The sequence below is a fragment of the Peromyscus leucopus genome, chromosome 19 (assembly GCF_004664715.2).
Source record: "Peromyscus leucopus breed LL Stock chromosome 19, UCI_PerLeu_2.1, whole genome shotgun sequence".
Classification (NCBI taxonomy): Eukaryota; Metazoa; Chordata; class Mammalia; order Rodentia; family Cricetidae; genus Peromyscus; species Peromyscus leucopus.
The window spans coordinates 26,493,837-26,520,344 of NC_051079.1; the positions used below are offsets into that span (position 1 = coordinate 26,493,837).

At 38.5% G+C, this 26,508-nt stretch overlaps 1 long non-coding RNA gene across 1 annotated transcript; it reads right to left on the minus strand.

Moving 5' to 3' along the window:
- Positions 1–9,329: 9,329 nt before the first annotated feature.
- Positions 9,330–21,281, minus strand: LOC119086256. The gene is made up of 4 exons (XR_005089493.1): positions 20,939–21,281; positions 11,992–12,112; positions 11,544–11,616; positions 9,330–9,527 (listed from the first exon to the last, which is right to left on the minus strand). It is a non-coding gene; the product is annotated as an uncharacterized LOC119086256 (long non-coding RNA).
- Between the last annotated feature and the right edge of the window lie 5,227 nt (positions 21,282–26,508).

The window sequence follows — 26,508 nt, forward strand, 5'->3', positions numbered from 1 at the left end:
TATTTTGTTTTGTACAGTTCTATGTAGTGGGTAGCCATTCCAGCTTGGATCTGGAAGTTCCAACCTCCCATTGAGACTCTGGCAACTGTAAAAACCTACAAGGTGGGGCCAGGGGAGGCGCCGGGCTGGCTCGGTGCCGGGATGCTGAACGGTGGAGGTGGACCAAGCAGAGCTCCAGAGAACACTGCTGGACTGAAATACACCTTCCCCAGACCCTGCGACCTACCTATCCTTAATTTGTGAGTTACGCCACTAAATAAATATCCTTTTAACTACGTGGAGTGGCCATAATAATTTCACCAATAGTTCTAGAATGGCAGGATCAATGGGCAAGACAGGATCATTTCTACGGACAGAGGTGTATATTGTAGGGTAGATTCTTAGATGACAAGGAAACCAATTCCATTTAGGTTAAGCCGAAAAGGATGATTTATAATTAGGACATGTGATTGTCTTGAAACTAAGGATGGGAATGAGGCTAGATTTCCAAAATGACCAAAACTAGTAATTCAAAAGCCAGAATTATTTTCTTTAAGTTTATCTTCCCCAATTATATATATTTCATTCTTCTCTACATTTCTCTCTTCCTTTTTTCACAGATTCCAAATATATATGATTCCTTGGCTCTAGTGATTCATGAAAGTCACCTTGTAGTTCAGATTCCCAATTCTGAAGCATTCATGGTCCCACCAGCCATGAGCTAAAGTGCTGTGCTTAGGAATGAGGCTCCCAAGAAAAGAGCAAGAAGATGCTTAGCAATCTGATAACAGCTGCTATTCACTGGGTGTGCACTAAGCATCAGCCTTTGGACATTAGAAAGTATCTGAAGGACACTTCCTTAATAATAAAGAAACTGAGGCCCAAAGGGGAGGGGAAGGCTGGGGAGATGGCTCGGCTGCTAAAGGTTAGGCTCCCAACCAAAACTTAAGAGGAAGGAGAACAGCTTTCCCATGTCACACAACTAGTCAATGACGAAATAGATTCATTCTTTTATTACCATGTATCACAAGATCCAAGGCAGCTAGGAGTGAATGACAGCACCAATTTTTTTTAATGCCCTGAGATCCATAAACAATATAATATATAGAGACTTACTAACATTGGAGTATTTTGCTATTACATTTCATTTCTCCTTGTATTCAGAATGAAATATCAATATTGATTTCCATCTGTTGGTTCTAAAAGTAACACAAGCTTTTCTTTTTAAATAAGTTAAATGGAAGTCTAGAATTTACAGAAGTAGTGAGTGAAGTAGAAAGGTGCCATTAGGAATCTAACTGTGTTTTTCCGTTCAATTTTCAAGGCATATATACCTGCATGGTCAAAGAAGACCTGCTAAATAGCAGTCTTCTCCCTTGTCCAGAATTCTGAATTACTAACAGGTGTGATAAAAGAATAACATAAAAGTCAAACGAATTCTTTTTAGTAATGATAAAGATGAGTTAAACATAGACTAGCGTAAATGCTAAAAGTGACCACTAAGTGAGCCTTGGAGTCATCATAGTATCGGGCACCGAAGACAGTGAGGACGAAGAGAAATGAGTGACTATTCCCATTCCAGTTTCAAGGATGAAAAGAGACAGAGATGAGACAGCTATTAATTATTTATTCTTCCTCAGTTTTCCAGTTATAAATGCTGGGTGTGGTGGTGCACACCCTTAATCCCAGGACTCAGAAGGCAGAGGCAGGTGTATCTCTGTAAGCACTAGGTTAACATGGTCTACACAGCAAATTTCAGGCCAGCCAAGGCGACACAGTGAAACTTTGTCTCAAAAATCTTTCCAATTAAGTAAGTCACCACAGTTTCACAGGGTAGTGAATACAGCACTGCAGAAAAGCTAATGGTGTGACTGAGTTCTCTTTGCCTAGTAGGGAGCATCAGGAGGCAGAAAATACATTTTAAAAAAGGTTTAAAAAATAGTACTACTCTTGTTTTCTACTATTTGCTTTCTTCCCACATATATGTAAATCCTTCAAGTTATGTGTAGTAGTCTGTGATATAGCAATACTTTATTTTATTTAGTCAGACCTCTGGTAATAGAAATTGAAAGTCTTAAATTTTTACTACAGTGAAAATATTCTGACTCTATTTGGCACATTAGTCTAATTATTCTTTCAAAATTAGTTCCAAAAAAGGGAAATAAATAAAACCATACACACACATACACACAAACACACTTACACATACATGTACATGCGCACATATAAACATATGCACACTTAAAGATTAGTCCTATAAATGCAGTGTACATGTACCAACATGTTGAAAATTTCTGCATCTTGCACAGCACTACATATAATCACTTTTTCTCATTTTTGAAATCATAATAAGCAAACAATGATGACTTAATTTGTATTTCCTTTTCTTCGTGCAGCAGTAAACATTGAACTCATGGCCTCAAGCCTGCTAGACAAACCTCCTACTGCCAAGCTACATCGTCAGCTGAGTTTTTTTTTAATTACAATAAAGCTGCACATTTTCGTTTTTTTCATCTCTTCCATTAGAAGAACATTATTGACTGTCCTAACATATGGAGTCAACTATTTATCAGAATGCAAGACACCTTTAAGTATCTAAGCAGCAAATTTGGCTTTAAAACATTGTGAAAAATTGATAGTGTTATTTGGCCCAGTGGATATACCAGATAGATTACAGTGTGTGATCTCCAAATCAATGCTCAGTCTGTATATGTGCAGTGGATAATTACTGCAATAAATGCAGACTTGACATTTCATAGAAGGAACATAGTGCATTAGGCCTGTGTCCCAGGGGCCTTGTTGCATCAGGAACTTAGAAACCATGAAGCACAGGAGGCCAACTGAGTTGGCCCTAGAGTTCCACCTTCCAGAATTCACACGAAAAGCAGAGGGTGCAAGATTTTGCTCTTTGTTTTTCCAAGAAGGAGTCCACATGTTGTTGTTCCTAGTTTTGTAGGTACTTGAATAGCAATGTGACTAATTCCCACAAGTGCTGGGTTGAGCCTGCTTCTTACGAGTATTAGAGTTATTGACAAGGTTGAGGGCCAGCCAGATGGCCCAGCAGGAAAAGGTGGAAGGAGAAACAGCATTGTCCTGTGATCCCCACATAAGTGTCGTGATATGTGTGCCCCCAATCATGTACATCCACACACAATAACAACACCAATAGTAAATAATGGTTGTGCTAACAATACCAACAAGGTAAATGTTGACACTAACGTCTCACTGTACATCAAGAAAGATCACACTAAATGAACTAATATCCAAGAAGAGCCTAGAAAAGCGCTGGGCGCAGAGGAAGCACTTATAAAATGTGAGCCAATTTTTCTTTTCTTTCTTTTTGTCTTCACAAGTTCACACTATGGCACTTGACCCTATTCTGAATGATTCTGAATCAGTTTCTGATTCTCTTTCTCCTCCCCTCCGCCCCCAAGACAGGTCCCTCTGTGTAGCCCTGGCTGTCCTGGAACTCACTCTGCAGACCAGGCTGGCCTTGAATTCAGAGACCCAACTGCCTCTGCCTCTGGAGTGCTGGGATTAAAGGAGTGTGCCACCATGCCAGTTTTCTCCTCCTTCTTATCCCTCATCCTTCCAACTCTTTAATTCATCTTCTTTCAATCACCCTTACTCTTCCTTATTGATTATTTTCTGTTCCTCCTCTTCCTTTTTGCTTCTATTATCGTTCTCTTTCCCTTTCCTATCGTCCTTATTAACTGTTTTTTATCTTCTCATCTCCAGTGAAATCCTGATTGTGACTGAGACTCCAAATAATAGAAATTTAACAAGTTTCAAAAATCAATTTACATTAAAATGAATCTACCTGATATTTAATCAGCTTAAAATTTAATTTTAAATTTAACAAATTTTATATAGGACATGTGAGTTCACTCTTTTCTGAGTATATTTGCATTCATTAAAAGTAGGTTGACATTTTCCCTCTTACATTATGAAAGTTTATACTGAAATTTCTTATTTTAATTTTAAGATAAATCATATTTTAGCCCACTAATCATAACGGGAAAATATCTTTTCCTTTCAAATTAAGAAAACCAAAGTCACTTGATTTTGTATTTCTTTCCAAGTTCTAGGCCTTTCTATTTGCTTACCTGATGTGAGAAAGCCTGTAGATATGAAGGGAGACAAGAGTTCTTACCCACACCATGCCCAAAACTCCATGAACAGCACTTGATTAAGGAGATAAAAATAAATTATACTTGAAAGAAATAGAATAAAGCAAAAATGCTTATCTATTAAGCACCTTTTAGGAGAAGAAATTCCTAAGCTTGCAGGCAGTAAATCAAAGCACAAAGACTAGATATGATCATATAGACTCGTTCTATATAATACTAACATAAAAAGGCAGTTGGACTGTCAAAATTTTCACAGAAAAGAAAATGAAAGATACTTTTTATTATATGAAGAAATCATAAAAATGTATAAGATAAATGCTCGGGCTTCCAGAAATACGAACAAATGACTCCATGTGGAATTGTAAATATGGAAGATGTTCAACTGTTCCATGCCATTAATGAACAAAAGTAATAAATTTAAATAATTACATATCAGGTATTATCGATTAAAATTTAAAGTAGGGCTGGGGTATAATATGCTCAGGGGTAGTGCACATGACTAGTATACCCAAAGTTCTGGGTTAAATCTCGTGTGTGTGTGTGTGTGTGTGTGTGTGTGTGTGTGTCTGTCTGTCTGTCTGTCTGTCTGTCTTAGTAGTAGTATTAGTAGTAGTAGTAGTAGTAGTAGTAGTAGTAGTAGTAGCAGTGGTGTTTAAATTCTTATTCATTTATTTAATGGGCATGGGTTTTTTGCCTGCATTAACCACGGAGGGAAGAATGTGAGCACCGTTGCACGGACCAGAGTAGGAAGGAGCTTTAGTAAAAAGGAATGAAGGAGAAGACAGGAGAACTGGCATTTGTCTCTGCTTCTGCATCGTGGATGAAATGGGAGCCACCCCCTCATGCTTCTGCTACCAGGCCCTCACCACCAAGGTCGACTATATCCCCAAACTTGAGCCAAAATAGACCCTCCTCCATCTTAACTTGGTTTTGATCAGGTATTTTGTCATGACAATGAGAAAAATAATGAATTTGCCAATTCTCAAAGACAAGAGATTCCCCTTCCCCCTCTCTTTTCCATTTTGAAGGAGCTGTAATAAGTTGATATTTCAAGCCCACATGCACCTGATCCTGCACTCCTTCTTAGGAAAAAACTTTGCTTCCTGACAGCAGAATTTGGAAGGGTAAATAGGGCATGCATAAGCCATCTGTTTCTTCTCTTTTTCTTGAATCAAATTCTCCATCCAGAACCCATATTCTACTCTATGCCTGCCAATATCTTAAGAATCCCTTGCTTGGGTTCAGTTCTAGAAGTCAGTGTAAGAATCACATTTTCCTAAATATGTGAACATATTCCCTAATATCAGATTTGTCAGTAAAAAAATGACCCCCATTTGCCTTTTCTGTTTTATATTTTCATTGCTTTGGATACAAAGAGAGATGTCTGGTCCCATTAAAATCTAACCCTTTATTATGATGTACTTAAAGCTTTAAAGGTGTTCAAAATATCCATTTACAGAAACTACAATTAGACAAAGACCTATGCACTTATATCTTCATTATATTTTTATTATTATAAAATAATGGTTAATATACCTTTGTTACATCCACCAAAGGGGCAGAAGTCAAGATGTGAAAGAATACATACATACTTCAATCATTAAAATGATATTTTATGGTAACTACCATAAGCCAGGTACTTTGCTATGTAAAATGAGACACAAAGGAAAAAAAAGGTTGAAGAAAATATTTCAAAAAATCTTAACAAGAGTCTGATATCCTCGTATGCCTCTTTGTATCTTAAAATAAGCACATGCTATTTTAAAGACTTTTAAGAAGTGTATGTATCAGTATAGAATACAGAGAGAATTTCTAAAATACAACAACACAAGTTCAAACAACCAATTCAAAAATGGGCAAAAGACTTGTACAGACATTTCTACAAGAAAGATGTACAAGTGAGAGCAAAGTGCAAGAAAGGAAGCTTAGCATGGCTAGTTACTAGGGTAAATGCAAGTCAGTGCTACAACGGGATACACGCCCAGAGCCATTTGGATGGCTATCATCAAACGAAACAGGAAATGCTATGTGTTAGTGAAGATGAAGAGAATTGAAACCCTCACGCACTGTTGGTAGGAATATCACAGTGTAACCGCTATGAAAAACAGCATAGCCTGCCCTGCCCTGCCCGCCCCCATAAAAATAGAATCACTGTATTAGCTAGCAATTTGACATTTGGATACATATCCTAAGGAATTGGAAGTAAGACCATGAGCAGATACCAACAAACTCATATTCATAGAGGTTTTTATTAATAATAGCTAAAACATGGTAGCTAGAACAATGCCAACCTGTGGGTGAATGGGCTAGTAATATGTGTTCTGAATATGTATATATACATGAATGTGGAATATTATTTAGCATTGAAAGAAGAGGATTCTGATATATACTGACATATATAAGTATACATATATATATATATATGTTATGATGAATTTTATAATATGGGGGAACTTTACAGACATTACACTATTTAAAATTAGCCAAACAAACTTCTCTTCAAATGTCATGTAGTTCTGCTTTTGGGAGATGGTCGTAAAAATCACAAAGTAATTTTTTCTATTAGCATATATTAATTGTACAAAATAATGGGTTTTATTATGACATTTTCCACATGCGTATCATACTAAATTCTGCATTGCTTGCTTGTTCCCCATTCCCACCTTCTAGGGATCCTTCTTTTCCCCACATATTCCCCTTTCTACTTTTATGCCTTAAACCATCAACATTTCAGGAGAGAGTACCTGCAATATTTGTCTTTCTGATTCTAGTTTATTCCACTTACCATGATAATCTTCAGAAAGTATATACAAAATAAGTATTAAAAAATTGGTATATATAGAGTAAATGATTGTTAGGGCCCATGAGGTAGAAAGAATCTGGAATTGTTATTTAATCAGGTTTCAGTTTTACAAAATGCAAAAAGTTTTGGTGATAGATGGTGGTGATGTTGTACAATGTTGTGAAGGCATTTTTGAAATGGTTAACATGGTTAAATTTTAAATGCATTTTACCATAATAAAAAATTTAAAAAGATTATACACCAAAATAAATTCAATAAAATCAAGTAAAGTATATACGTGAAGGAAGAGAGCTGTATACATACCCACAGTGGGTGGGGAGGTGATGAAAGTATTAAAGTGGTAAGCTAGTTTAGGTTTAAAAGATTCAAAAATAAAAGTGACTTAGGATGGAAATTATGTTCCCCTCATAAAAAGAAGTCTGGAGGTAGGCAGTTGAGGTAGAGGCTAGGCTTGCTATATTATTTGAAATTGGGAGGTATAACTTCTGTTGTCTGTTCTTAGCATGGACCTCCCCATCACCAGAGTCTCCCATAGTTCAATGTGGCACCTAGAACTTCAGCATTTTCATCAACGAGAAGGGAAATCTTAGGAAGGTTCCCCAGAAGTTCCACCTAGCATAGTTTTTTTATATTACAATATATACATAAACATATACACATACATACACACACATACACACCACATAGCCACATGGCTCAAACTAGATATAAACGTCTATAATCAGGGTTCAGTAATGATAAGAGAATATTGAAAGTGATAAACTCTGTCACAAAATTTGATAAATTAAAAAAAAAATCTCAAGATGAGTCAAAGTTTTTATAAAGAGGAAAATAAAAAATATTTATTTTGTATGTATAATTAAAAATGTTTTTCATTTCAAAAAGCACATTGAACAATATCTAGAGACAAAATGCTCCTAGAAATTAGAAAGCCACAAAATAATATTGCAGTAAATAGCAAAAAAATAAACAAATACTTTAAAGGATTACGTTGGTACTCTAGCCAGGGAAGCAGGTAGACTAACTGCAGATCTTCACTGATTAGTCATCTCCTCCAAATGTAATCCCTTGAGTCTCCTCCCTAGCTCTGCAGTAGACCACCTGCTGATTCCTGCCCCTGCTGTGCCCTTCTGCAGTGGATCACAAAGATCTTCCCTCCCTTACTTTCCCCTCCCACTCATTGCTTTATCCCAGCCCCCAACTCTGAGCAGGCAAAGCCTGGAAACTTGCAGGCTGCTTGGAAAGCAAGTAGGCTAACTGCAGATCTTCTCCTCTCCCTTTGCTTCTCCAAGTCCATCTCCTAACCTCATCTCCAGCTCCACAGCAGACCTCCTGTTGTAGTTTCTCCTCCCTCACTTCTAATCTCTGGGACTAAGCAGATCCTGGTGGAAAACCCTGCATTCCTTCCTCCCGTGGACTCTCTCAGTGTCCCACATGTAGAGAATCACTGGAGTTGGGTTTACATTCAGATAGATCTTAAGAAAGGGAAATGCTATAGATAGTTATGGATGGATGGAGCAGGCTGGAGTGGGAAGATCAAGTGGGAAGAAGGATGAGAGGGGGGACAAGGGAGGGAATATGGGGAGAGACAGCTGAAATTAAGGACCATTTGAAGGGTCATATGGAAACATAATACAGTAGAAGCTTCCTAAAATATATAAACTACATGAAGGCAATCTAACTGAAATTGCCAAATAATGGGGGAGACAGCCCCAACATCTCTTGTCATCAAATGAAGCTTCCAGTACCGGGATTGGGTTACATCTCATTGAGGTGTTGGCAAAAAGGGTCCTGTGGAAATCCCCAAACAACTCAGGCTGTTGCCAAGACTATAGGTTGCTCAAGGCCCCATTGCTGAAGAGAACAACAACACAACTCACTGACCATGGAGAAGTCAAGCTTGTGCCTACATAGAGCTTTCACCACTATGTTCTAGCGTCTTTGGTACAGGAAGGTATTCTGCATGCTATCAAAAGAGAAAGATAAACACCAAGCCAGGCAGAAATCTTTAGACCTTCAATGCCATTCTGCCTGCAAGACATGCTAGGGCAGTGGTGGCACAAAGCTTGTGGGAGTGAACCAACCAATAACTGACTTGACTTAAGGCCCACTCCATGAGATGGAACCCGTACCTGACACTGCTTGGGTGACCAAGAACCTGAGAGTAGATAGTCCAAGGACCTAGGGTAAAAACCAGATAGTACTTATTGTTTTATTAAAAGACTGGGGTAACAGAATGACTTCTTTTTTTTTTTTTTTTTTTTTTTTTTTTTTTTCGAGACAGGGTTTCTCTGTGTAGCTTTGCGCTTTCCTGAGCTCACTTGGTAGCCAGGTGGCTCGAACTCACAGAGATCCGCCTGCTCTGCTCCGAGTGCTGGATTAAAGGCGTGCGCCACCACTGCCCGGCCCAGAATGACTTCTAATGATATTCTGTTAGTCATAGTTCAGTACCTTGCTCAGCTATCAACAGAGCAGCTTCCTTCTGCAGGAGATAGGAACAATAAAGAGACCTACAGCCAGACATTATGCAGACAGTGAGAGACCTTGGAACACTCCGCCCGAAATAGGAAATGGAATGTCTCCATCAAATTCCTCTCCTCAGGGGTCAGGGAGCCCTGTGGAAGAAGAGACAGAAAGACTGTAAGAGCCAGAAGGGGTGGGGTGGGGGACACCAAGGCCCTCTAAATCAACATGATCAAAGCTCATATGAATTCACAAAGACCGAGGAAGCACGCAGAGGGTCTGCACTGGTCTGCACCAGGCCCTCTGCATATATACTATGGCTTCCAGTTTAGTGTTTTTATGGGATTCCTGAGTTTGCAAAAACAGTGGGTCTCTGATTATTTTCTTTCTATTTGGTTGTTTTGTTCAATTCTGGTGTGTCAGTTTTTGTTTTATCTTATTATATTTATTTCATTATTTAAAAAGTTTACATTGGATGAATCATATTAAGATTGGTATATTGGCAATATTTTTAAAGATTTATTTATTCTTATTTTATGCATATAAGTGTTTCGCCAGCATGTATTTATGTGTACTGTGAGTGCACAGTGCCTGCAGAGGCCAGAAGAGTGTGGAACCCTTGGGATTGGAGTTACTAAGGTTGTAAGCTGTCAGGAGAATGCTGAGAATGGACCTCAGGTTCTCTGCAAGAGCAGCAAGTAATCTTAGCTGTTGAGCCATCCCTCCAGCACCCAACAATATTTATTTTTAGAGTTATTTTATGTGTATGTGTATGTGTTTTGTGTGCATGTATGTATATGTTATGTATATGTAGTGTGTGTGTGTGTGTGTGTGTGTGTGTGTGTGTGTGTGTGTGTGTGTGTGTTTGGTGCTTGCAGAAATCAGAAGATGTTGCTGGATCTCTTGGAACTGTAGTTATGAATTGTTATGAGCCACAATATGGGTGCTGGAAACCAAACCCAGATCCCCTGCAAGAGCAATAAGTGCTCTTAAAAGATGAACTATCTCTCCAGTTTCCTCAACAATATTTTTCAGAAACATAAAATAGTAGAAATACTTTAGCATCCTTTAGAAACTAGCAGGTTAAAAAATAATTCACAAATAGCTTAAATAGACTTTTTAAACATTTACTTTAAAACACAAAATTATTCAGAAAATGTGAAACCCAATGCAATCTGTATTAATAACATACACTAAAGCTACTGATGGTTCTGCCTAAGCTGGAGTTACCGGGGTGTTATCTGATTTAATGAATGGAAATAGGACATTTGATTACATTTCAGTTTTAGATAAAATGTTAGTATAATTATATCTCGTGATCTGTGTTCCGTGGACTATGTGGAACACACCAGGATAAAGTATACTTGTTTTTTCTGATATTTAAGTCTACCTGGGTTTCTTTACTTGATCTGGCAGCGATTGGGCTCTACCACAAGTGAAATAATGCGGCCTCAGTGTTCTTGCTTCTATCTTTTCCCCAGATTGGAATCACCTAATTCACAGCTTGGATTGGGAATCAATGTTGGAGAAAATGTTCATTTTAGATGAATTAATTAGGCAAACTGCCATCAGGAGAATTGACTTTCAGTAAATTGGTATCAAGGTGAGCTAAATCCCTTCAACCACCTTCTCAAGCTATTTAAAAAGGTTGTTCCCCTGTCTCGGTAAGTTATGTCCATCTAAGAACCTAATTCATTTTATAGGTACTATTTACAGTGTCCCAGTTTGAATTTGCCGTTTGATTCTGGCTCCCTTCTTTTATAAGTTATGTGTCTTCTGAGAGGTAGGGCTTGTTTCTCATCTGTCACAACTAAGGCCCGAACTAAAAATGGTAAACACATTCTCCAATGTGGAGGTTAATGTTGAAAGACATTGGTTTAAATCTGCCATGACTAAAAAAATCCCCGTAAGATACATAAGAGCATCCCCATACACTCTTTGCATAATTTTATTTTGCATTTGCACAGATGGAGAAGCTGGGCGCAAATAATCTATTGACTTGTAAGTATTAGGGAGACAGCCAGATGGAAACTCAGGTGCCCAAACTCCCTACTTAATAAAAGTAACTTAAGAAAAGGCATGTAGTAAAAATCTCCAATTTTGGTTATTGCTACCCAGAAAAACAGATGAAATGTACTTCTCAGACTGTTTCTGAAACAAAGTGTCACCTGAGGGCATGTCTTTCTTCTTCTTCTCTGCAGCCTAAGTGTTATCTGTCTCCTCATCAGCTCCAGACAACCACTGTGGCATAGAAGAATAGGCTGTTATTTGATGCCAAATTGAATCTGCAGAGACTCAGTGAACTAGACTACAGAATTATTACAGTGACTCAGTATGTGTGTGCCTGTTTGTGATTTTTAACATTGATAGCTCGCTAGACTTACTTTTAATTTCCTCTTAAATATTAGGATGTTTCAAAGTGTCCACAGTTACTGATTAGACCATTGTGTTTCTGATCTTGGTGATAGAATGTAGCCAACTTTCAAAGAAAAAAAATTACGAAGTTTGAACTGAACTTTCTGTCCACTCACCCTGGCCATAGGAATACGTAAATATTTTTCAGCTCAGCACATTTTAATCATCCTTGTTGGCCTTTGGTTCTCAAATGGTACTTACCCATGGGAGGAAAGGGCAGCCTGTTCCACTATCATTCCAATGTTCTGGTCTTCTAAGAATCAAGTGTTCTGAAGGGGAATCTGTCTTCAAGATGAGTAGGAAGCCAGAGTGTTGATTCCTCCTGTTACAGGCGATAGCCAAGACACCAGTAAGAAATCTTGCACTAGATGACAATTGATGTTCATCTCTGGCCTCCAAATCTACATTGGACCATGTCAAAAGGAATCTTACGTGGCCCGATGCGTAAAGAAAGATGCTGGTTTTAGCTACTTCATAACTTTAATGCCACTCTGTGTCATGGTGCCATCAAAATCAACTTTTAGTTTATGTTGGTTTCCAAAAAATTCAGAACCCTTCTTTTTTTTTTAAATATATATATATTTTATTTTGCAATACCATTCAGTTCTACATATCAGCCATGGGTTCTCCTATTCTCCCCCCTCCCACCCCCTCCCCTTACCCCAGCTCACCCTCCATTCCCACCTCCTCCAGGACAAGTCCTCCCCCGAGGACTGCGATCAACCTGGTAGACTCAGTCCAGGGAGGTCCAGTCCCTTCCTCCCAGACTGAGCCAAGTGTCCCTGCATAAGTTCCAGGTTTCAAACAGCCAACTCATACAATGAGCACAGGACTTGGTCCCACTGCCTAGTTGCCTCCTAAACTGATCAAGCCAATCAACTGTCTCACCTATTCAGAGGGCCTGATCCAGCTGGGGGCCCCTCAGTCTTTGGTTCATAGTTCATGTGTTTAATGGACATTTGTGTTTAAACATGTGTTTAAACACATTTGGCTATTTTTTTCAATAATTGAGTAAAACTGAAATTTATTATAAGCCACAGTCGTCCTAGGGACCTCCATGCTATATATATAGCCTCTATGCAGAACCCTTCTTTTATAAGTTATGTGTCTTCTGAGAGGTAGGGCTTGTTTCTCATCTGTCACAACTAAGGCCCAAACTAAAGATGGTAAACACATTCTCCAAGTACCCTCATCATTTCTTGTCACCCGGAGTAATTCCCATGTGGCTTAATAGGTTTCTTTTTTAAATGCTGTTCCTAGTCTCAATTACTAAAACCTTCCCACTGTACATTAGCAAAGTTCTATGCACTCAGTTTGCTTTCTGAAATTCTACCTTTGTATTTGACTGAAACCTGAAACCTGGTTCTTCCTTAGGCCAGCCAGCACCTTCATTTACTTTTCTCAAAATATAGTGATGCTGTCTTCTTAGCCTTTATGCCAGTGAGCCTAGAGATAAGAAATCTCTGTCTTGCTTATCTTTGACACTTCTAGATGACTCTGCTTCTCTTGGTCCTGATGACAACCAGCTTAGAATCTCCTATCATCAACATCTATCACCCCTGGCAACCTTCTCATCATTTATCTATGGACTCTATGGGACTTTCTCTTGTTTATGGAGACTTTTGGTGTGACAACTCGTTATTCTTTCCAGTTCTGTTCCTTCCTAGTATCTCCTAACAGTCTAATGTTTCCATCTTTTGACTGTCTCTCCTTTAAGTACTGGATCTTGTACTGATCTCACCCACCTATTCTATTCACACTATGAGAAAACATTACTACTACTACTACTACTACTACTACTACTACTACTACTACTATTATCATCAATAACTGTGACACTTTCTCAATGTAAGTTTCAAGCATCAAATGTTATAGCTATCCTTCCAGGTTTTCTAACCCAATCCCTGTAGGACCCTACTGTCAAAAAACAAAACAAAACAAAAAACCCTCAACCAGTCTAATACATGAAATTGATTAGTTCCATTATCCTTTTTTATAATCATTACTACCCTGTGCCCTTGTTTACTGCTAAAAATATCTGTGTTCAACCATTATAACCATCCCCCTTTGTATATCCTTAACATCCTGATCCTCTCTTAACCAAATGCATTTGCTTATAGAATCTAAATTTTCATAAATATAAAAGTTTGCCCACACCAGACTCGTGTTCATATAGATTGATGCAGGAGAAAAAGCATCATAACGTTGCTAGCTCTTCTCACTTTGTGTGAGTACAAATGGTCCTTCATGCTGTTTGGTTACTACACAATATTTGTGTAGACCATTTACTCTCCCTTTCTTACCCATTCTACCTTGACTGCTTCATACCTTTTTTAAAACCTTCAGCGTACCCCATCCGCTCCATTAGTAGAACATCTTATTTGTTTACCAATAAACAAAGTGAGTAGAGGAATGACCTCAGAAGTTCTTACCACATTGACATATAAACCTGTCTTTGCTTTATGTTCTGTGACTGTTTAACTGGCTATGTGCATATCTGAGACTGTCTCTGTATCTGTGCTCAAATACTTTGCCATAGCATGCTTTCAAGGACATTGCTTTATGGCTATGACATATTTTTGATTCTCTCCTTTCTGCTGAATCTTTTCCATCAACATACAAGTATGCTGGTCTCATATCTTAAAATAACCATTTATTGACCCATTTTTCCTTTCAGCTACCATTTGTTTCTCTCCTTTTTACCCCCTCCAAAATTCCTCGAAAAAGTTCTCTATATTTATCATTGATTTTCCTTTTGTTTTTCTAAAAAATTTAAAATAATTATATTTAATGTGAACTCACAGAGACTATGACAGCATGCATAAAGACCCACATAGGTTCCAACCAGATGAAGTCCCAGCCCTGAGAAGGCGAGGTAGGCACAAAGTTCCACCTCTAGCCAAGAATCTATTTGTAAACGATACCTGCTAAGAAAGGGAAAATCATTTTTCTCCTATGGCTCACTACTGTGGATATCACCACACTCCAGGGCAGACCCCACGCTCAGAAGCAGTTGGCCAACACAAAACCAACACTATGGGTTCTTTATGTGGGCTTTTTTTTTTTAAATTTTTGTTTTGCTTTGGTGTTTTTTGTTATATTTGTTATGTGTCATTTTAATTTTCACATTGTGTGTGTGTGTGTGTGTGAGAGAGAGAGAGAGAGAAAGAGAGAGAGAGAGACAGAGAGACAGAGAGACAGAGAACATCATGAAGTTTGGTGGGTAGGGAGATGGGAGGATCTTAGAGGTGTTGAGGGGAGGGGAAAACATGATCAAAATACATTGTATGAAAATTTTTTAATAAAAGTAAGTATTTGGGGTATTCCATCAAATCTATTACATTTGATGAAATTATTATATGCTATGTATGAGATATATAATTAGTACTTATTAATTTAAGAGTAAAACAAAATGTCTCAAATTCACATCTTATGAACTCTGTCTTAACTACCCTAGTTTAAACACCATTATGTTTTGCCCACATCATCACAGTGGCTTTCCACTGCTTCCCTTATTCCATCTGTAGAACCACCAGACGTGTGTGTGTGTGTGTGTGTGTGTGTGTGTGTGTGTGTGTGTGTGTTCTATGCTTGGGTGCATATGTGTGTATATCCATGTGTGCATGTACAGACAAGGTCGATACCTAGTATATTCCTCTATTGCTGTTGCCTCACTTTTGAGGCAGGCTCTCTTGCTGAACCTGGAGCTCACCAGTTAGTTATCTATGCTGGCTGACCAGCAAGACCCTGGAACCTCCCAACATTGCAACTTAGTTTGCTTTTTGTTGCTGTGATAACACCACAACCAACAACAACTTAAGGGGAGGAAGAGGCTAATTTCAGTTTACAGAGTATGCTCCATGATCAAGGGAAGACAGGGCAGGAGCTCAAGGCTGGAACCTGGTAGCAGGAACTGAAGCAGAGGCCACGGAAGAACCCTCCTTGCTGGCTTGCTTTCCATGGCTTGCTCAGCCTGCTTTCTTCTTTCTTTTTTTGTGCGTGTGGTTATTTCAAGACAGGGTTTCTCTGTGTAGCTTTGGAGCTTGTCCTGGAACTCACTATGTAGACCAGGCTGGCCTCGAACTCACTGAGATCCGTCTGCCTCTGCCTCCCGAGTGCTGGGATTAAAGGAGTGAGCCACCACCGCCTAGCTTAGCCTGTTTTCTTATACAACACGATCACCTGCTCAGGGTTGGCACCATCCACAGTTGGGCTGGGCACTTTCACATTAATCACTAACCAAGAAAATGTCCTACATGCATGCCTCCAGACCAGTCTAACGCAGGTTCCTCCACTGAGATTCCCTCTTCTCAGGCGACTCTAGTGTGTGTCAAGCCGGCCTATACTCCTTCCCAGCACTGGGATTACAGCTTCATGCCACTGTGCCTGCTTTTTACATGGGTGCTGGCAATTCTAAATTCAGGTCCTTATACTCATGCAGCAAGCATTTTATCTACTGAGCCATTTCCCCAACTCCCAGACTCATATTTATATAACATAGATAAAATCTCTGTTTTAAAATGTCTGATTGGTTTCTTATCATTTCCCTCTACTTTATTGCAATTGTCTCTACCTTACATAATATTATGCACATGTGTTTGTAGACTTCCTAAATGCAATGAATTTTGTAATTTCTTCTGTGTACTCAGAACCTAGAGGAGAGCTCAATAAGGATTTGATGAATCAATTAATCATGATTTCTAAGTTAGTGTCTGATTTTACTGTGATGAGCTATTTTCTATGAGGCATTAATTTATAAATCATCTTTTTAAAGTATAAAGGAAAAGATGAGGATATTGATTCCTCCATGACTTCCTCTCCACCCAAGACACTGTTTCTGAGCAGGAAAGATTAAAAAACCCAAATGAGAGAAGGCATCAAAGCACAGGAAAAGATCACAATTTGTTTGCTCTTTCCACAAGTATGTGCCAGACATTGTAGTAAGCACTGAAGGAAAAAAGCATTGGACAGTTAAGGTCTGTGGTCCCATAGAATTTACAGTATAGCAGAGCAGTCTGGTATTGAGTAAGTAAACAAATATTTAAATGATTTGACATTGTGACTAGTGGTCTTTAGCAAATAAGCATCATGCTGCATTCACAAAGAGTGAGTAGGCTTACAGTGGGCAGAATACTACTTCCTGTGGGATGTATTCATCTTACTTTCCAGATTCTGCAAATACATTACACATTATAAGGAGGAGTTAATACTGCTTCTCAGCCAACCTCGAGGATGGGAGGTTGTTCTGTATCATCTGGGTGGGACCAGGCTTTATCTCCAAGGTTCTTGAGAGTGGGGAGGGAGGCGGTAGAAAGAATGCCAGAGTAAGAGGCAGTCTGAGTATGGAACATTGATGTGGTTGAATGAGGAAAAAGGGACTTCAAATCTAGAAACACAGCTGTCCCCGAGAACTGAAAAGGTGAAGAACCCGATTATCCCTTAAAATGTCCAGAGGGAAAGCATTCCTGCTAATACCTGATATTAGTTCAGTGAGACCCATTTTGGGCTTTTGACCTTAATAACTAAGAGTGATAGGTTTGTTTAAAGCAGCAAATGGAAAAATAATAAGGACTTTAAATTCCAAAGTCAAGAAGCACTTCTCTAAAGATGCTTCATTAATCTGAACTGAAGGACTTGAAGGAATATGCCTTGCAAAAAGCTGCTGATAGCATATCCAGGTGGAAAAACAGCAAAGTCAAGGCTGAGAACAGATTTGGGGAGTTAGGAATTGATAGGCAGTCATAGTCATTGAAGTGTGATGACTGAGGTGAAAGTAGTTAACAAAAGATTGGGAATTCAGACAGGAGAAATCTACATAGGGCCGTTCTAGACACCGAGGAACTCAGATTGCTGCCAGTGCACTGTGCAGACATTCAGTGGTTTCAAGTTTGAGTTTCATATCACCTGTCTTATGACTTTTTAAAGGTGTACTTTAAACATGGACCAATCATTTTTATCAAGTAAATCTACTCTGATTGCTACCACCCAGGTGAACTAGAATTTTACCAAATTTCTGAAGTCCCCCATGCCCTTCCAGTGTTTATCTCCACTAAAGCAACTACTGCCCTCACTTTTTATCACCCTAACAGCTTTTCACAAATTAGTGAGCTTTATATTCATAGAATCGTGTTTCTGATTTTTCTTGTCAAATATAATATTTGTGAGAGTTATTCATAAAATACATGTAGTAGCAATTTAAAAATCGCTATTGCTGTGTGTATTTCTTATATGGCAATATATTTATCCATTCTGTTAAGTACATTGGTTGTTTCCAGATCTATGCGATGAACATTCTTGTATGTGTCTTTTTGTACACATGTAGACATTTCTGTTAGGTATACACTTCAAAGCTTAGTGTTGCCATTTTTTCAGAGTGATTGTAACAATTTATATTCCAGTGATATGTGGTAGTTGCCTCCCTTCTCTCTCTCTCTCTCTCTCTCTCTCTCTCTCTCTCTCTCTCTCTCTCTCTCTCTCTCTCTCACTCTATGTGTGTGTGTGTGTGTGTGTGTGTGTGTGTGTGTGTGTGTCTGTCTGTCTGTCTCTCTCTCTCTCTCTTTCTTCTCTCTCTCTCTGAGACAAGGTTTCTTATGTAGTCTTGGCTTTCCAGGAACTCACTCTGTAGACCAGGCTGGCCTCGAGCTCACAGATCTGCCTGCCTCTGCCTCGGGAGTACTGGGATTAAAGATGTGCACCACCACTACCCGGGTCATTTTCAATACTTGAAAAATGCCAGCTTTTTGCTTGTTTATCTAGTTTCTTAAGAGAGTAAAAGGTATTTCATTACAACCTTTAATATTTCTTAGATGATTAATGAAGCTGAAAATCTTTGTCATTGGCTATTTGGGTAGTCCCATTCATTAAGTGCTTGTACAATGACCTAGTACTTGGATTTAAAAAAAAAAAAAAAAGTAGTTCTGGCAGGGCTGTGGTGGTGCACATCTTTAATCCCAGCACTTAGGAGATAGAGCCAGGTGGATCTCTGTGAGTTTGAGTTCAGCCTAGTCTACAGAGTAAGTTCTAGGACAGCCAGAGCTACACAGAAAAATTTTATCTCACCCTCCCATTTCCCAAAGTTCTGAATTCTATTATATTAGATCATATTAGGCAATTTCAAATATTCATTTGTTTTGTTGTGACATGAACCAAGTTTGGTATATTCAAAGAAAATTATGAATGCTCCTGTGCGGAGGGAATATCACAGAAACACAGGTGTGGTATAAAACCCTATAAATGTGCAACTTATCTTTAAATTAACCATGGAACTTTGAGTCAAACCATGTTTTCTTAAAGGGGCTGATCTGTACCATTAAGATACCTGCCCTAATACCAATTTAAGGAAAGTATGGGGCTAGGGATTTAGCTCAGTGACAATATCTCTTACCTTAGATATACAGTGCACTGAGTTCTTTATCCAGAAAAAAAAAGGGCATCGTATTATTTTATGAATTGAATTTATTAATTAAACATTCCTTAAACACAAGCTTTACAGAAATTTAATGACCGAGGGAGGGAAAAATTCAATACATAAAATTTCGTTTAGTGGCTTCCAGAAAAAAATTAATTTTACTAGTTTGAAACCGAGTTAGATTAATGTCGAAGCCTAAGTACATGCAGGAGAAAGGGTATGCCCAATTAATGGGACTTCTGGCTGGTTGCCCAGAGAGATTCTGTAAAATCCTATTCTATAAGGTAAAATGCCTCCCCTGGAGGAAGTGGCATGCCCACCAAGAACGAGGGCCCCTGCCCAGCAATACATTAACTTTACACTGCATGCTTTATTGCTCTGCCCTGCATTCTGGCAGCCTCCCTTTCATTGTCTTGCTCTTTAAGCGGTCTTGCGTTTGCTTCTTCTCTTTTCAAGACTTTAGTATTTGCTCTAACATCCCCCCTTTCCCCCACTTTTGTTCTTAAGAGTAACAAAGCCAAACCACACAGCCCTTTTTGGTTATTGTTCCAACACAGTTATTGACTCTAATAAGTACAATTCTCCTTCCACTTTTTGAACCTTCATAGTTTATGTTGGTCGTCTCACTGTGCCACCCACCGCTGGCCCCTTCAGTTCTTTGAAGCTAGTGACCCAAATATCTAAGGCTTCTGGGGATGAGCCTGCTTTTCTTCCCTTCCCCCCTTCCTGCAGCAACTGAGACAATCCCCTCTGCAGCCTGAGGCAAAGATTTAATGCTGTCAAGAGCACAGAGCAGCCAGCTTTCCAATGCTGAGAGGGCGGGCACTCAGCCAAGTCCTGCGCGCTGCAATTCTGCCACTACACCTTCCTAAGCTTGCTCTATTTTGAAGAGGTTGGTGCTAAATTAATTTCCCGGGGACGGAGGGGGAGGGAGGGAAGGAGTGTGTTTCGAGCACCGAAAACTGCGGCCGAGTCGCCCTCTGCTGGTTAAAGATGTGAATGATCGCAGCCGAAAAAACCGCTACAGAGGCAATCCGTTTAATACAGATAAATAGCAACTAAAACTCGGCTTACTGTTTGTCGATCTAAACAGTCACTGTGACATTTAGCTCTACCTGAAATTTAATTATACTCTTATTCTAAATTCTAGCCCCAAGTAATATGCTATCTTGAGCCCATGTTCATTTACTCTTAGGTTTCCATTATTCTAAACCGCTAATCAAAATCTCCCCAACGAGCTTTTTGTCTAATTGGTTGCTAGGCAACCGGAAAAATGACACCTAAGCCAGCCGTTAGTTACAGAACACACCCCAGGCCGGTGTCTCTGCCTAAGAAAGTAATTTCAAGCGAACAAAAAGACAGCTGTTGTTGGTGTTTTCAAGATTAATTGATTGGAAAACGAGAAAAAGCGGTCGGTTCCCATTAATGGTTTCTAGAAAGCTGACAGACTACCGTCTACAAAACGAAGCCCTGCCTGCCATAATTCACAGAGCCTCGCACCGCCTTTGCAGTCTTACGTATCTTGTTGGAATAAACCAACACACGGAGGCTAGGTAATGAAACGTCTGCCTGCAGCAAGACAGTATTTATAAGACATTTATATTCCGGCGGGGAATGAGAGGGGAGAGAAAAAAAACTCAAACGACTAGATATTGTAACGTATGGTTTCAGTTAATGTCAGCCGATCCCTTTGCCAGTCTGAATGTCCCAGACCAAGGGGTTCCTATCCACCCCCTCTACCTCTGGCATTGTAAATTGGTCGATCACGCGGCGTTGAGATTGGCCGGTTCCTTTGTCAGGTGAAAATCTCCGCAGCGAGTCATGGGACTCAACTGGGCGGTGTCGCTGTCCGCATCTGGGGTGCTGAACTCTAGGCGTGGCCATGGAGATTTCCATTATATGACAGCTTCCGGTAGGGCGGTGTCGGGGGCGTGCTCTAAAAAAGTGGTTCCATCTGCCACCTGGTGTTTGAAAAGGAAAGTGCTGGAAGATAAGGAAAAAGGGAGTTGTGAAGTTCAAAAATGACTTTAAAAATCAATTTAAAACTCTGAAAACACAAATTGGAGGGGTTTTAGTCCTCAATAGTTGGCCTTTTGGAGATCTCATACCTTTTAGAGACATCTAGGGGATAGAAGAATGTAGACTTTCTAGAATGATCTCGCACTACCATCCAAGAAAACAACCTAAGTAAGTATGTTTAAATACATGTTGCCACTCATTTTTCCAACACGTCTTGTTGTCAAATATGTATTTTAAAGTATCTTTGCAGTAATTAAAAATATTTACTGAAGTATTAAAATAAAATAAACGCTAAGAAAGCTATCCTGATGGCCAAATACATTCAAGGAAACAGCTGGGTGTTCTTCTCTGAAGAGTTTTTGGGAAATTAAATTAGTGATTATATTTGAAATGTGGTAAAAAGTAATAGAAATTCTATGGATAAAATTTTGTTTCTTTTTATCTCCTTTTTGCTCTAGCATTTAAGCTATGAGAATGTTGGGAACAGGAAATTTGTGATATGCTTATTTCTTTTAATCTGCATATCGTAGACTATCCTTCACAAAGTCAGTGTGTATGTGCACATATACCTTCAGGTGAGGGAGGAAGCCTCAAGTTGATTTGTGCACAGAGGCTGACTAATACATAACAAAATTATTGCTATTATATGCCTCCTTCCATTTTTTAAAAATAAAAATACATGTAAAGGTGGCTACATCTTTTAGAGAGTGTGAAGTCAGAATTCCAACTGACCATCAAATTGCTGTGTCTCTCGTGGTAACCTCTTCTTCTCAATTAGTTTGGTATAACTCTTTTCATCTTTCAAGACAGTGACTATCATGTGTGTTCAGTTGTATGGGTTACAGTGTAAAAATCAGTCCTAGCAAATGGAGATCAAAATGAATATCATTCTCAAACAAATTTATCAATCTCAAAATAAAAAATAGACTCATCCAAGAGGCACACTCATCTTTACTTGTCAGCCAACAGAGTTATTATTTGGTATTATTACAGCGGTTTCTACTTTCAAGCCTTAATACAGAGCATAGCTGTTACCATTTCTGCTTTAAGGTCAAACACATTTTATTTTAAAAAATATTAACTTTAATCAAAACTTACACACCAAACTTAGTATTAATTGCATTGTCCTCAATTAAGAAACTGAGAAGTTTTATCAGAGTATAATAAGGAAAATAACTGTCTTTTTAGTCTTTCTTTGATCAAATTGGGAAGTTTCCAAACACTCTCAGCTTTCCTGGAAAGCCAGCATAGTCTGTGCCACCAACAGGAAGGTGGCACACGAATGAAGCATCAAAGCCATCAGCTTCAAATCAGAGGGCAATGCAAACCTGTTCTATTAATAATAGTATTGGGTTGTATTACGGCTTCTTATATTACTGTGGGGGAAGGAAACATTATATTCACAAGCACACGCTGAACAATAAGAGGCATTGTCATATAAAGCAACAGATGGGAGCCCAAGACCAGCTGCAACAAGTCTGGCTGCCAAAAGCATGTCCGCAAAGCATCCAGATCTTGCCATAATGGGAAAAAAAATCCCCACAAAACATTAAATACGTGAATGAACACAATAGAAGAATAGAATTCTAATATAGTAGTGAAGTTTAAAACTGCAGGTGTGACTTCAGTATTTTAAAGCACATCTGTTCCTAAAATAGAATTTTTTTTCAGCTTTAAACAGTACATATATAAGGAAAAATCAGAGGGTCTCCCAGATATTAATGCTTATTTAAATTACCATAATAACAAATATTATTAATATTAAATGGACACAATAACAGAAACAATACATGGGAGAAGAGTCTCCAGTACTATACTTAGTTTATTTTTTAAAAGTGTTAAAAATAATGACAAAATTCTTAACTAAACAATTGTAGGAACATTTAAATTTATTGTTTTGAAGTAAATAGATGAAAAATAAGTAATACATTTTCCTCAAATGTTAGAATAAATTTAAATCTGAACTAATTTTATAAACTGGAAATACTGTTTTGTAGAACACATTAGGAATGAAACAGTTTGTATCCAGTGTTGGGGATCAGAAAACAAGACCCTAAAGTATAGTGTTTTGGCATCCTGAATATTTCAAACTGAAGGAGATTGGAAGACCTTAGTTACACAATTTCTCTGACTTCCCTCCACCTTCCAGTCTCTACTCTCTTTCTTCCCCCAATCAAACTACAGAAATGAGAATCCTGCTTTCTGAAGTGTGTCATGGAGACTAGAAATCCTCTTCCTTAGAGAAGAAATAAAACCTGGAAGTATTATTGCAGGCTTTCTGTATAAGAGGAAGCCAAAATAAAATAATCTGTCCTACATTATTTAACAGTAAATAGGGCATAAAGCCTTCATTGGCTAAGTGTTAACATTACACTTGGAAGGAATAAATACTACACAGGTCAAGGAAAATTTGGACAAGGCTTGTTGGGTTTACCTCTCTCTGTTACTATCAGATAATACCTTTTTTTTTCCAGTCACATTTCCAGAAGCCAAGCCATCACAAGCCAAGTATAGAAAAGACTTCCCTGGGTCTTGGAATTTAATTTATGATGGCTTCCATCTCATATAAATCTTAGGTAAAAGAATTGTTAGATTTTCACTTGTTTTCTTGTCTTTTGTTATAGGAGTGTCAGCTATGACCTTACAATGGACGAAGAAAGATGTTGCACCTTTCTGACCCTAAATCAATGCACAATTACTAAGTTTTCCTATACTATTTATGGGTTTTTCAAATATAGCACTGTCTTAGTTTGGGTTATGATTGCTGTGATGAAACACCTAAAGCAACCAAATGACCAAAGCAACTTGGGGAGGAAAGGGTTTTTTTTGACTTACATGTCCTTATCATAGTCTATTGCTGAAGGAAGTCAGGACAGGATCTCAAGCAGGGCTGGAACCTGGAGGCAGGAGCTAATGCAGAGACTATTGGAGGACTGCTGTTTACTGGCTTGCTCCTCATGGCTTGCTCAGTCTGTTTTTTTAATAACACCCAGAATGAATAGTTCAGTCATGGCATCACCCACAGTAGGCTGGGCACTCCCCCATCAGTTACCAATTAAGAAAATGCTTTACAAGCTTGCCTATGACCTTATCTTATGTATGTATTTTCTCAACTGAGGCTCTCTCCTCTCCAGTGGCTCTTGCTTGTGTCAAGTTGACATAAAACTAGCCAGTACAGCATCCAAGTAATCATATCATAATGCCCAAGTTCTTTTACACAAGTTATAAGACTTATATAATAAATAATTATATTGATATTTAAAAAAGCAAGGATTGAATATGAAATTTGAATATGAACATTGAAAAAACAAAGTTGAATATGGGAAAAGAGCAATATAACATGATATGGGAGGAGATAATGAAGAAATCTATGCTAGTGGCTCAAAGGTATAAGTATCATGATTTTGTCTCTGTGTATTTAAATATATGTATATACAATTACAAGTATTTAGAAATTTAAGGCAAGCCTCATCTATGCATGTTGGCAACCACAGGTTGACTAAAGTATTCTGGGCATATCTCATAGCTTCAAAAATTCTCCCCAAAGATCACTAATGTATTATAAGAAGAATTGAAAGATTCTATTTCACCTAAGAAATTTGATGGACACTGCCACTTAGCTCAAACATCTAACTTACTTTCATCAGTAATGGGATAAAGTGATATCATTGTCTCCCTGCTGTGGAATAATCCTCTTGTACATTGTAAATATTTGTCACTCAAATTGGTTTAATAAAATACTGATTGGCCAGGAGCTAGGCAGGAAGTATAGGCAGGGCAACCAAACTAAAAATGCTGGGAAGAGGAAGGGTGGAGTCAGGAGTCATCAGCCATATACAAAGGAAGCAAGATGAGAATGCTATACTGAGAAAAGGTGTCAAGCCACATGGCTAAACAAGATAAGAATTATGAGTTAATTTAAGTGTAAGAGCTAGTTATTAATAAGCCCGAGCTAGTGGCCAAGCATTTATAAGTAATATTAAGGCTCTGAGTCAATAACTTGGGAAGCAATTGCTGGGTATTTGGGAGTTGCTGGTGGAACAGAAACATCTGCCTTCATCTCCCAATGTGATGCACTGAAAAGGACACAGCATAGCTGTTCTCCAATTTTTTCCCCTCAAAAACATTTAATCTGAGTCCAGTTGAGAAGAAATAAAAAACTTCAAAATTGAGGGCTGTGTTATAAAATGCAGGTAATCATGGAGTTGGCTTAGTCTATCTGCCTTGAGAAGTCATAGGTTATTCAGGTTAGAATCTATGGCTCCTGGGACACTGTGTACTTTTCAGTTTTAGTGAAACTGGGGCACTTCCTAAGGCAGTGGAGCATTCAGGATGCCTGCGCATCTCTGCATTCCCTAGAAGTCAACTAAGCATATAGAAATTTGGAAGAACAATTCATCTTAGACATTAATCCTGTATACCCTGTATAGCTTGTGAACATCATTATATCCCAGCAACCACCATTACACTCTGTTTCTGACAAGGGTATAAAAAGCCTTATTGCTTGCAATAAGCTTGTCACAGCTTCAGTCTTGCTGTGGCCCCTCCAATCTGTGTCTGATAGATGACATTCCCACAGACCATAATTGGGTGACTCTGATTCTGGAAGTAAAGCACTGGTGCTTACAATAAAACACACTTTTAAAGATGTCAGTGTCTTGAAAAAGTTACCATTCTCATGAAAAAGGCCTTCTAGACACAACAGGACTGATGTACATATGAACTCACAGAGACTGTGGCAGCATGCACAGGGCCTGCACAGGTCTTGGCCTGATAGGGTCCCAGTGCTGAGAAGCTATCTCCAACTGATAACCACTTACAAAAGAAAAATTAGCTTTCTCCACAGGAATCTCACTGGGTATGCTCTTAAATAGCCAGACCTCATGCCCAGCAGTACACAACAACATAATGAAAATTTTGTAGGTTGTCTCAAATATTTTGTCAGAGCCTTTGTATATGTATTATGGTTTCTAGTTTTTGTTGGATTTCTATGAGTGCGAATATGTGTGCCTCTGTACTTATATGTTTCTTGAGCTTTTTCTTTGGTTCTTTTTTTCTTTTTTCTTGGATAGTAGCTCTCCTTGGTATTCCTTGGATTATGTCAACATTAATTTCTTCCTCTGTTATCACATTGCCTTCTTACCTTTTTTGTCTACTGATCTTTGAATATTTCTGTCCTTATAAAAATACCATTTATTGGCATTAGATCTCATAATATTTAATTATTAATTCATTTTAATTTGATTAGGTCTGAGAGACACTATTTCCAAATAACATTGTGTTTACATGCA